This window comes from Lates calcarifer, linkage group LG12, assembly GCF_001640805.2.
Source record: "Lates calcarifer isolate ASB-BC8 linkage group LG12, TLL_Latcal_v3, whole genome shotgun sequence".
Classification (NCBI taxonomy): Eukaryota; Metazoa; Chordata; class Actinopteri; family Centropomidae; genus Lates; species Lates calcarifer.
This window is the reverse complement of record NC_066844.1, coordinates 17,870,787-17,882,898: the sequence shown is the minus strand read 5'-3', so window position 1 is coordinate 17,882,898 and position 12,112 is coordinate 17,870,787.

Genomic DNA, 12,112 nt, shown 5'->3' with positions numbered 1-12,112 from the left:
TGCTCTATAGGCTCATACATTTGCCTTATAGGTTCCCAGAACCAATTTAAAAATGGCTCAAATCTTTCCTTGTAAGTCCATTCATTTGCGCTATGCAAGCAGCACGACAGACTTATGACATAACCATCATGGCTAATGTAATTAGTCTATAGTTATAAAAAGAAAGGCGGTAATGAATTGTTTAATTCTGGAGCGAGAGTAATCCATTTTCCTGCTTAAAAGTTGTATTATCTCATTGTAACACATCCTCTCAGGGAGGAGATGTTAGACTTGCTTGTATGTGTATGTAGCGTACAATGTGACGGACAAATCCTGCATTAACACTTGAATGCGCTGTGGTAATAACAGTCACACAATCACGCACATACACACAAGCGGGGAGCATCATAACTCCCTGTCCTGTTGGCCCTGTCAGTCTGAGCTCCCCCTCAGGCAAGGAGGGGAGCAGAGGTGGAAGGACTCTGGGTGGGAGCGCCTCAGGTCTTTTACTGAGGGGCCCATATATACTCTTCTGCCCGCTGGAGGGTGAAATGAGCCCAGGTAGAGCATACTGAGCAGGGGCTGGTGTAGCGAGACCAGATAGAAAGCTCTTCCACCTTTAGCCCTCCTGCATGTTTTCCAGCTGATAAATTGCATATCTGGTCTGGGAGTGTGGAGCGGAGACGGTCCGTCAGTTTTTTGAGTTGAGAGGCGCTCAGCTTGTGAGTGTGTGGGACAGTGGTGATGCTCTTGGTGGTGGCTGTGGGGGTGTCAACTCAGAATTCACTGATTCCCTTGCAGCTGATGCTTGCTTGGCTGGCCATGAGTGGCCCAAAATCAACCAATCAATAAAGCTCAATACAATACCCGGAATGAAACACATCCTAACCACTAAGATAGGCTTTTTTCCAGCTGGGCATCAGTGAGAGATATTGGACATACTGTATATTGTGTCTGCACAGACAAGCACTGAATTGTACATTTTTGCCGGTAAATGTGATCTAAAAGCAAATATAGCTCTTTTAGAATTATGGAATCCCCATTTTGTGGCTACTTTTTACAACACAACAAACCTAGCACTGTTTAACAACCCAATGCATCACCTCTCCCCAAGAGCAAAAACTAACAACTTGCATAAGATTGATTTAGATGCAAATGGTGTACTCACACATGGTGGAAAATGACACTTGTTTCCTATTTTCTTATTTTTTCCCCCCTCTGTGCACTGCTTTGCAAATTAAGTGGAGTGTTTGTGACAGCTTGATGCTGGTGGAAGCAACAGCAAGCAGAGCTTTGGATTGCAAATGTTCCCTGAGGGGGCCAGCCCTGGTTTGATATACTTAATAAACTTCAAATCCGACAGGCTGGCAGAGGCAGCACGCCACTGCTTATTTCTCTCCCTTCCCACAGTGAGATATGGGGCCCTGTGGAAATGGGAATGGGGAAAGTTTAGACGCTTTTCTAGAAAGGATCAGCAAAGAAAGGTGTGTGTGTGTGTGTGTTTGCATGTGCTTGTGTCTGCTTGTTACAGAAGACTGAACAATATAAGGTAAGAGAGTGTGTATATGTGCAGGGCTGGCCTAGTGTTTCTATCAAATAAAGAAGCATCTACAGGGAGTGAACACAATAGTATGACAACATGCATAATAAACCCAGATAATAGCCTTGTGAAAATCCCACCTTCTTGAAGCTTATACAGTATATTCGTATGTTGTTCTGTTTAATATTTGTTGAGACTTGTGCTTTGAAAGGTGCACAAGTGGTGAATCAACTTAATGGTATTTTTTGAGGTGGTCTCCCAGTTTATGCATTATTGTATCCACCACCTGTGTGTACCTGTTCATACATACAGTATGTATGTCTGTATGCCTGGGATAAACTGATAAAATTGAATGAACAACACAGGCAGCAAGAATCTTCAGCTAAGCTAGCAGCTTTTTTTAACTGCTGATGTTTAGTTAGTATAATGTTTATTATGTTCACCAGTTAGTGAAAGCTTAGAATGTCAAATTACTTAATTAGTTTGCAAGTATGCATACTAACATTTGCTAATTAGCACTTAACACAAAATAGAGGTGAGGCTGATGGAAACATCATTAGTTTTGCATGAATTTTGTCACAAACCAAAGTAAAGTAGTGCATATCCCGAATGAACTTTTTTCATTTTTGACCGTCCATCAGCTTTCCTCTAAGCTCAACCTCCAGGTCAGAATGTCAGCTTGGGACACTGGGAGGTTACATCATTTTAACTTGGTATCTAGACTCCTTTATGTACTATATTGTATTGTATTGTATATTATAATACTATATTGATCAGTGAATAATTATAAAACTCATTTATTAGAAAAGGTGTGCGATTTAGGTCCTTATATACCAGTATAGAAATTAAAAGCTTATACATGGTCTGGTTGTTAGCATCCCTCCCAGGTCTCCTTTACACCTTCCACCAGCTGTAAGAGCCATCAGCATGGCCCATTCCTAGGACAAGTTAAAAACCTACCAGCAGGAAAGTGCTATAGCATAATCCTGCAACATCTCTCAGGAGTTCTTTTTAATCCTCCCCTAGTAAATTAAAGTGAGAAATTGAATTAGAAGCTTTTCTTGTCCAATAATACAGATTTAGAACAAAGTATCTGATAGAGAGGAAATACGGCAAACTCCTCTATTCTGACATATCCTCAGAAGTCTAATCTCTCACGTACATGCTGTGTTTGATGTCCAATTAACCAGAATGCACACAACTGAATATCCCATTTAAACCCCATTATCTAGACAAGGGAAATGCTCACAGCTACCTCAGAGTTTCCTGTCAAAATGCCCATGATCTGCATTTCCAATGATGCCAGCCTCTTCCAGACTTAAAGAAGTGATAAGGGAGAGAAAATAACGCTGGCAGTTATAGATTTACATAGAAAGTACCAATCAAAACAGGCTGAATTCAGGTTCCCAAATTCCAGACAGCCCAAACAAACAGAAATTAATTAAATGATAATAAAAAATAGTTGCTCATTCTTATCCTAACTACATTTGTGTTTTACCTCTGTTTCCATGTCATGATCTTGTGACATCAACATGTTCAGCACATCTTGGTAAATTGTGTGTTTTAGCCAGAGTGCTAAAATACACACAGTTTGAGACCCAAGGGCCCCAGTGATTAATACACAATAGAATGATGTAAATGGGCTGTAATCTGTCTGTTGAGTTTGACAGACGTTCAGACTGGCAGCGACAATCAAAAAACTATCGGTGGGGAGAGCGGCACAGTGTAGCACTTGTCTGACTACAGATATATAGATATACCGAATATTCCAGGTTCAACTCATTACATCCTTTATCTGGAGATCACTTGTTGTACATGCTATGTAACAAATAAGATTTCCATGAGCTGACAGGTATCAACACCCCGCAGTCAGTCAGTCATTCCTTTTGGCATCTCTGTGGTCTTAGGACCTTTGCTGTCGTGTCATCCCACTCGCCCCCGTCCATCCTTTCCTGTCTTTACTGTCATCTCTTAAATAATGCCAAACCCTCCACCCACACACACACACACACACACACACACACACACACACACCAATTCATGGCCCAAGCACGGTGGCCATGAATGTGGATCACACTACCCACTTTATGATTAGAATCTTTGAAAACAGAATTTCAAACAAGTCAGTGACCTTTCTGCTCGATGCTGCAGAGCCACTGCAGTGAGAATGTGTCTGAAGTCCGGGTGACGTGAGCCTGGTAATTGTGAACCTCTCTCCCCTTTTTCTCCGCTGGCTGTTGTGAGGGGAACCGGCGAGCGTGTGCTGAGGTTGTGAGAAGCTCTACCATTCCCTCTAATAAGCCCCTGTGGGACCTGCACGAACACTGCTGCAAGTACACGCAAGCCGCCTGCAAAGTCAGAGCGGCAGCTTACTTTTAGGGGGAAGTGCTTAACAAGGCAAGTGTAAACATTCACGGTTATAAAATAATGACCTAATATCACTCCGCTCCCTGACAGGTTATTGCCAAACGCGGCGGGGTTGCAATAAGATGTCAGACTCAATGATGGTTCGGGGCTCAGTGCAGCACAAAATGTTTCCTTGCACAAAATCTGGACTGGTGAGGTTTTGTGCAGATGTGTGTGATGTAAGGTGTAAGGATGCTGGTGCTGATGCTAGTCTAGTACACAACTTCTTTCCACTACTGGGGTTTGTATGGGTATTTCATTCAATTGCCGGGGAACTTGACAGAACTGCCCATTTCTTCAGAGTGCTTATTGATGTTTGACTCTGCCTTGTTTCCTCCAGTGCAGCAAAAATGGTACATACTGTATACACTGTGTATTGTAGAGACTAGAGTATAACATAACTAGAGACTAGAGGGAAAATTTTGAATGAATTTTACTAAAAATACAAATAATGACTGAATAATACCATTAAGAAAGGAAGTGAGACACAGAAAATGAGAGAAATTCACAGAGTAGCTATTTCCTTTTTCACGTTCATGTTGTGCAAGTTCCTGCCTGCATGATTTTTCCAACATGAGATTTCTACTTAACTCTGTCTGTTGACACACAGACCTCCACAATGGCTTGTTGTGGTCTTCAGAACAACGAGCAGAACGTCATCAGCTGCTGATGCTGCTGAAGATGGCATCAGTGGGGTGGGGGGCATTAGCATAAGCTATAATTAATTTTCTGGGAGCTTTGGCCACAAAGCTCCAGAGCCTCTTCCTTTCATTTTTGTATCGGGTTCATGGATCTCCCCCTCCTCGCAGGCTCGTGGTTCTGCTGCAGGGGTCTCCAGCCTTATCTGTAGCCCCGTCTTATCTCTAGCTTGTCCCTGCAACCTGACTGGGGAAAGATTAGCTCTGCACCTCTTGTCAGTTTCTGGTTTTCAGCGAGGACAGAAAGGAGCCCAATGTAAGCCAAGATTAAGCTGGTACTCTGGGCGTGCTAACCATGTTTTTCTGGAGGTTTTCTAGAGCTGTGGAGGTAAGGGTAAAGGTCAAACCAGTTTAGTTTAAGCTTTCACTTTTTCAGAGTAATTACACAGAGAAGAGCAGGAAGAAGGATCACTTGGGAGAACACAGTACTTATTTAATGACATCCACATCCTAGACCATAGATATCAGGTATATAATACAGTAAATATACGAGCCTGGGAAACGTGTTCTGTTTAAACCTCAGTTATCATCAGTCGTCACACAGCATATTTGGGTCAGTTTTTGGCTTTAGGCTGTCACAGGAAGAGGGCCAAAAGCAGGAAGTTGAAGGCTCTGATGATGACACCTTCTGGGAAAGATCACAAGCTCAGCCAATTAGCAGCTGAAAAGCTGGTGTTGAACTCTGACCCTGATTGCTGTAGTTTTATTCTACAGAGAAATCTCATTTTGTTCATTAAGCTCCCAGGTGGTACACTCTCTGCTGTCTACAGCATACAATTATGCAGGCATCAGAGTCAGGGCAAGGCCACAAATGGTCCAGTTACAGTTTCACTTCAGCATTTTGACATTTAGAAGAAAAAGGGGAGAAGTTAGTTCCACAGAGATTCTTTAGGGAAATCTGATCTGAGACACATTTCTGACCTTCTTGTACTCTTTCACCTCTGTATCTGCACCCAAATTAATACTATATTGCCATGCTGTCCATTGTACTATTTAGGAGATAGCAGATTTTTTAAATTGTTCTGGTTAGGGAGTAGTTTGTGAGTGCTTACCAAAACTTTAACTCCAAAACAGTCAGCCCTCATTTCTAATTAAATCCTTACAGTTTGGCTGCTGCTGTTAGTCAGCTCTCTTTTAATGGTAGCGTCTTTATTTATTGTGTATATGTCAATTAAAAGAAAACCTGAAAAACCCAAAGCTGGCTGCCTCGTCTTCTCCCAACAAGGGGAAAAAAAAAGTAAAAGCACACCCTCCCATCATAAATAACTGCTGATGTTTAGTAAATACAAATGCTGGGGCAAATTCCAGTACATTAAGCCTTCTGTTTGAATGTTTAATTATCTCCAGCCCCCAAAATGCACATGAGAATCTGTCAGTTGATTGGGTTGAGCTCTCTCTAGGGAAAACTCTGTAAGGAAAGTAAGAATAGCACAAAATATACTGTAATGTGTGAGACTTCCTTTTTCTCTTGTATTTTCAATTGACACATAGTTAAGTGGGAAGACTTACAAACTGTGTAGCAATGTGCAAGTTGTGTTAAACCACTCATCCACTTTTAGTATTAGTGAAATACTTGCTTGGTTTTGTTCAGTAATAGGTTTTAGTGGAAATTAGTACCCATACAGTGATTAAATCCAACTTTCATGCAGTGTTTTAGTTAGAAATCAATCTGCCCAGCTCCCCCTCAGTTACAGTTGTAGTGGTCACGACTTGAAATTTGCTGAAGTTTTTAAAGCTTCACGCAGAAACAAACAAAAGCAGGCTTCTCTTTTTTAGCCAGTGACTGTGGATTTTTTTCTGTCTAAATGCTAATAAGAGGCCATTAATTAGGATGCACTGCTGGTTACATATGTGCAGAAAGATGGAGGCTAAAGCTACATGTCCCTGGCAAAAAGTCAACATCCTCACTAATCCATGTAGGAGGAATGGAAAGAAAGGGGGTGCAATGTTCTTGCCAGGGTCTAGCCAACACTTGATTAGATCTTGATCTTGTTCTCTAAGTTATGGCATTATGTTATCAGGTAAAGATTACTGACATGGAAGAGTTATCATCAGATTTTATTTTTTATTTCATTAGCCAGCCTGTAATAATGTTTTTACCCCATATAGCTCCACTAGGTGTTTTATATGGCATTTTACATCTCCGATACGTAGCACAGTCTTACTTGTTTATACAGCACATGTGCGGTTCTGTGTTTGCGTGTGCATGTACTGAGCACACATGGATATGTACAATCCTGTCATCAGTATTTAAATTAGGACCGTCATGCGTCATTTCAGAATGCTTTACCATCTGCAGGCGTTGTCTCCACCCTCATGAGGCACTTGGACAGCATGGCACTGGCTAACAGTCAGCCCTGCTGTGTTTGCACAGGAGCACAGTCTGAAATCTGTCGTGGCCTCTGTTTATACTTAGGCACCGCACTCGTGTCTCACCCTGCTGACAAGTGTGGGTCTCAGTCTGGAGTGGGCTTGCTCATTTTATGTGGAGGATTTTCTAAACCATAATAGTGTTTCTGTGGTGTCATTGTCCTCAGTAAGTTAAGTCCTAATTTAGCCTTGTATAAACACCTTAAAATAGTTCAGGGACATTTTCATTTTGGTCAGATTAGTTGAAGGAAGGAAGAAAACCACTCAACCAAAAACATATGGCACAAAACAACACTGCAAAAAGTGATCAAATGATTATCTGTCCAGCTCTGCTTCCTCCAAAATCAAGTTTGTTTAAATATTTCTAAATGAAAAAGTGTCAACACTTTTTGATTGTTTGTTTGTTTGTGATTATGTTTGATTCTTATACATGTGGTGTGGCTCTCTCTCTCTTATTCTTATTTTATTTTTTTACATTGTTTAATTCTTTGCTGGGATTTCAGTTGGAGTGGAGGCGAGGCTAACATTGGGGTGGGTAATTGAGTTTTTGAAGGGGCAAGTGTATGAAAGCACAAACTATTTGTAGTGTGGGCATAAACATATAAATACAAAGTATGTGAAAATCTGAATATGAATGTTTACATCCCTATGTAGGACTCACACAACTGAAAATTTGTTGTTTTTTTTAGTTTAGCAAGTTTTTTGTGTTGTGTTTTCATGGTGTTTTAAGAGCATTGTCACAAGTTTGTCTTATTTTAGAACCACGTCTACTCAAGCTGAAAGCCTATTGTTATGCATTAAAAAAAAACTTTTTTAGATATTCTTTCAGTGCAATATTTCACTTGAGTTCTTTGGGGAAAAGGCTGAAATCTGCCAAACTAAATTGCTGTTTGTTTTATTGAAATACAAACTTCAGCAGTATTTCACACATAAAGATAAAATTTTCACTCCTTCCGTGGACACATCATACATTTTCTGTACAGCAAGTCATTAAGCTAAAAAAGAGAAATATCAAACATTCATCCCTTGCTGCCACTGAGGGCCAGCAAACAGTGAAGGCAGCTTTCCACATGTGGTTCTATTCTTAGAGATAGAGACAACAGACAACTTCAGGATGATTGGCAAGAAACAGCTGGGAGGGAGGATAACACAAGCTTAGAATACAGTGTCACAGGAACACAGGTGTCAGTCACAATGGCTAATTAAAGACAAAGCCAACAGTGTTAATGAGAAATGATGAGTGAATGTTCTGCAGCTCTCATTTCTGGCAGCTTACCTTTGACAAACTTATCAGCTAAGAAAGACTGTGATCTCAAGAAACTTTGTAAACAAAGCTGAATTAATCGACTCAAAACAACGCTCTCCTCTTGCTTGTGCAACAGTGTGAACGCATGCGCACATAATATGATGTTAATAATTGCAGCAAGTAAAACCGCATTTCACGGTTACAAGCAAACGAAAATTATCCTGCTGATTTATATTTGTGTATAAAGCTTGGACAACGGACAAAGGACATGCTGAATAACTCTGAGCAGAATCCTTTTTTGACATGAATGCTCCTCTGCACTCATTTCCCATGCAATGCAGGTTGCCTTTCATAGAATAGCTAAACCTCATTTATAATTCAAATTAAGCAATTAAGGTTAGCTCAATAACAAAAATTCTGGATGTATGTATGTATGCAGGGCTGTTTTGGACAGTGTGGTCTATAGACACTAATCATGGGTCACACCCTGACATTCAGTCTACCTCACCTCTTTGAGAGGGATCAGAGGAGGCCCATCAGATACAGAAATGACTTTCACAGTGTACCTTTGATTCTCACACATTGTGTCTAAAAGCTACCCACAGAATATGTTTTGTGACTGACGCTGCTATACTGGTCAGGGTACAGGCTTGTTGACCGGCAGAACTGAAAATTCTGTAAATCCCTCAATGGGATGTGAATCCAGTTAGAACCGCAAGAAAATGTCTTAGCCGGGATTTAACGTGTTTCACTTCTCCCGGTTGTGTCACGGACGTGACAATACATCTATCAAGACGTGGTACAGCCTGCTGATTTAGTGAAAAAAAACATACTGCTTCACAGCAAAAATGTTTATTTAAGCTTGCATTCACTGGTGGGGTTTTTTTTTTGGGCCACTTGGTGGCAGTGCAGCGAGCTTTAAACAAAAAACTAATGTATCATGACTTTTTAAAGTTGATATGATATGGCCACACCTGTCGCAAGGAGGAGCACTGGGGTGCAGTTCCTGCCCATGGTACATTGCATGTCTCCGCAATACACCTGTCCACCTCCCAAAATTAATATTCAAGTAGAAGCCGTTGGGAGTAATGAGGAAAGTCACTGACAGCTGTTTGTTAATGTGCCATGTACATAAGACACAGCTGGTTTCCACACAGAGACATCACTCAGCCCCGGCTGGGACAAGCAGAGGTGCTGAGGGTGCTGTGAAATCTCCACCTCCAGGTGGCTGTGGTGTATTTGTATTTGTATTATTATTATTTAACCCACTCTCCTAGTCCCTGTCGCCCACAACAGGCCTATATTTTTTCTAAATTTTATTATAGTTTTCTGTGTGTTTCTGTCATGAGTAACAACAATTCACTTATCTATTCCTGAATTCTCTAAAACTGAACTCTAATATTGTTGAAATGGAATGTAAATAACAGTATTACAGTACAGTATTTCTCATTATCGATTTTAATGATCTGAACACATAAACACAAGTTAGAGACCCATCGGAGACTGGGCTGGATATGGCAAATGGCAAAAGAATTTCTTATTTACATGGAGGAACATGTATATTAACAGAACATCTGTCTGATGTGGCTTAAACTACACTAATGAGACCGGTGAGACTGAAACCAACTAAAATCAAAACAATGCATTGAAAGACAAGGCTGCAGTCAGTTTAGCCTGTCACTAAAAGTGACTTTTTTCACATACACAGTCAGTTGATCCATTGCTCATGTAAAAACATTGACTGTAGCAGCTTCAAAGCCAAGCTCTTCAGCTGGGAGGGATGACATGTGTTACCTGTCATTGAATAATATTTTTTTGTGTCCAATACCAATATTTGAATTTACATAATTTACATTTACTGGTTGAAGTTCACAGTAAGAGTAAATAATAGAATTAAATAAATTACATTAAAATATTTAACTGATCTGATAATATCATAGCTATTAAAGTAAAAATAGTTGAAGCCTCTTGATTTAAAGGAACGTCCAGGCCACATTTGATAGCACTCAGCAAACAATATGACTACCAGCATAATATCCTTTTAGCTGATTACCTGTTAAACCCAACAGTAGACAAATTGCTGTTGCAATGCCTGCAGCCCTGTACTCCTCTTCCTAATGTTTGAATGTGGTCTGCACTGAACTTCAACTGAAATGTCTCTCCATATCTAAGAATTCTGGCAAATCATACCCAAGACCCAGACCCCTCTTCAGACTTGGACATTTTAATCACCGTGCCCTGTAAGTTGTCTCTCTCTGTTTTCAGCTCTCTGTAGCTCTTCAGTAGTTCACGCAGCAGGTTGTTGCAGCAGGAACATGACTGGGTTGGACTCTGTTGAGACTGGCACAAGTCTGCAATCATGGAGGAGTTGAAAGGAAACTCAACTGTGTCTTCTTTTGAATTCACTGGAAGAAAACAGCAATTGCAGGTTTAGGTTGCAAAACACTCTACTGTGGAAACATAAAGCATTAAATCACTGATTGCTAGTGTGCTATAGCTTATAATGTATTTGTGAAAAAGGGAGAAAGAGGTACACAACTTACAGGTAAGGCGCAGCGAGATGTTAAGAGTGGCCTGTATAAGACACAACACCGCTAAAGTTACTATCCCAATTCTGAGGAGTCTTCTTTCTGTGAATGTCACACATACACACCATTCTGTAATCCTAGGGTAATGACACTGCTGATTGCACATTGATGTAAGATGATTGTGATTTTTTTATGTTTCCTGCAAAACTCTTTAAATTGAAGTCCTTGTAGGATCTGAGCAACAAATACAATCATTTCTGAGTGTTGCCAGATGCTTCTTCAGTCTAATAATTAAGATACTAAGGCAGGAGTACATTTTACAGAAAACACAAGAAACAATCATCAATGTAATTGTAAACATGCAAACAAATGATTTTTAGAAGTATCCCCAGTTGGATCTCTAAATTACTTACCTGGTGGTTCAGTGTCACTGCTGTTTGTTTCAGTTCTCTTAAGCTCATGTACAGTAGCATAGTCAGAAAGCTCCAGCTCTTGTGCCATGATGATATACTGTGAGAATGTTTGGGCTTAAATTCAGTTTCTGCACTGTCTGAAATTTCACTGCGCTGAGGGTTTTAACCGTGTGTTTCAAATGAAGGAAGTTGGTGTTTGATTTGAGGAAGTGCATGCAGAACGGTGACAAAGAAAAAATCTATGTGGTGGAATTTTGCATGCTTTGTATTACAATGAATTTATCTTATATACTTAGTGTAATTAGTCTGTAGCTCATCAAGGATGACCTGATGAACTTACTATTATAATCCCACCGTAAATACCTTCCTGAAGAGGAAGATGGCAAATGGTATCTTCATCAGCACAGGAGATTACACCAGTTGTAAATTCCTGAGAGAAGTCACAACTGTCTTTTATTTTACCCCAAGTGTTTACTCAGTTGCAAAGAAATGTTATCTGGCAGTTCAATCAAAGGGCCAGAGACATACTACAAAGTAAAAAAGGGAAGTGAAAAGTTTGGTCAGGGGGCACACACTGAACTGCTTACTGCCGTGTGGTTCTGTGTGTTGCTTTGTCTCTATAGAGATTAAACATCTTGGCGCATGCTACTTTGTCAGTCTTGTTCTTTGACTCTCTACAGGCAGACCGGAAAATTTCCATAACATCTACATAAAGCGTCTTAGTAAGATCAGATAACATAAGATATGATAAGACAAGATGTACATTCTTTCATTGCTTGTAGGGAAAATTAAATTTTTGCTCAGCAGCAGAGGGGAATGCAGTTGATTTCAAAGAAAGAAATTTCAATGAATATGTGTGCATCAGAAATAAGTTAAGAATATATATGTATATACATGGGCAATGTTCTTGTATTGTTAAATATCAGTGGTGG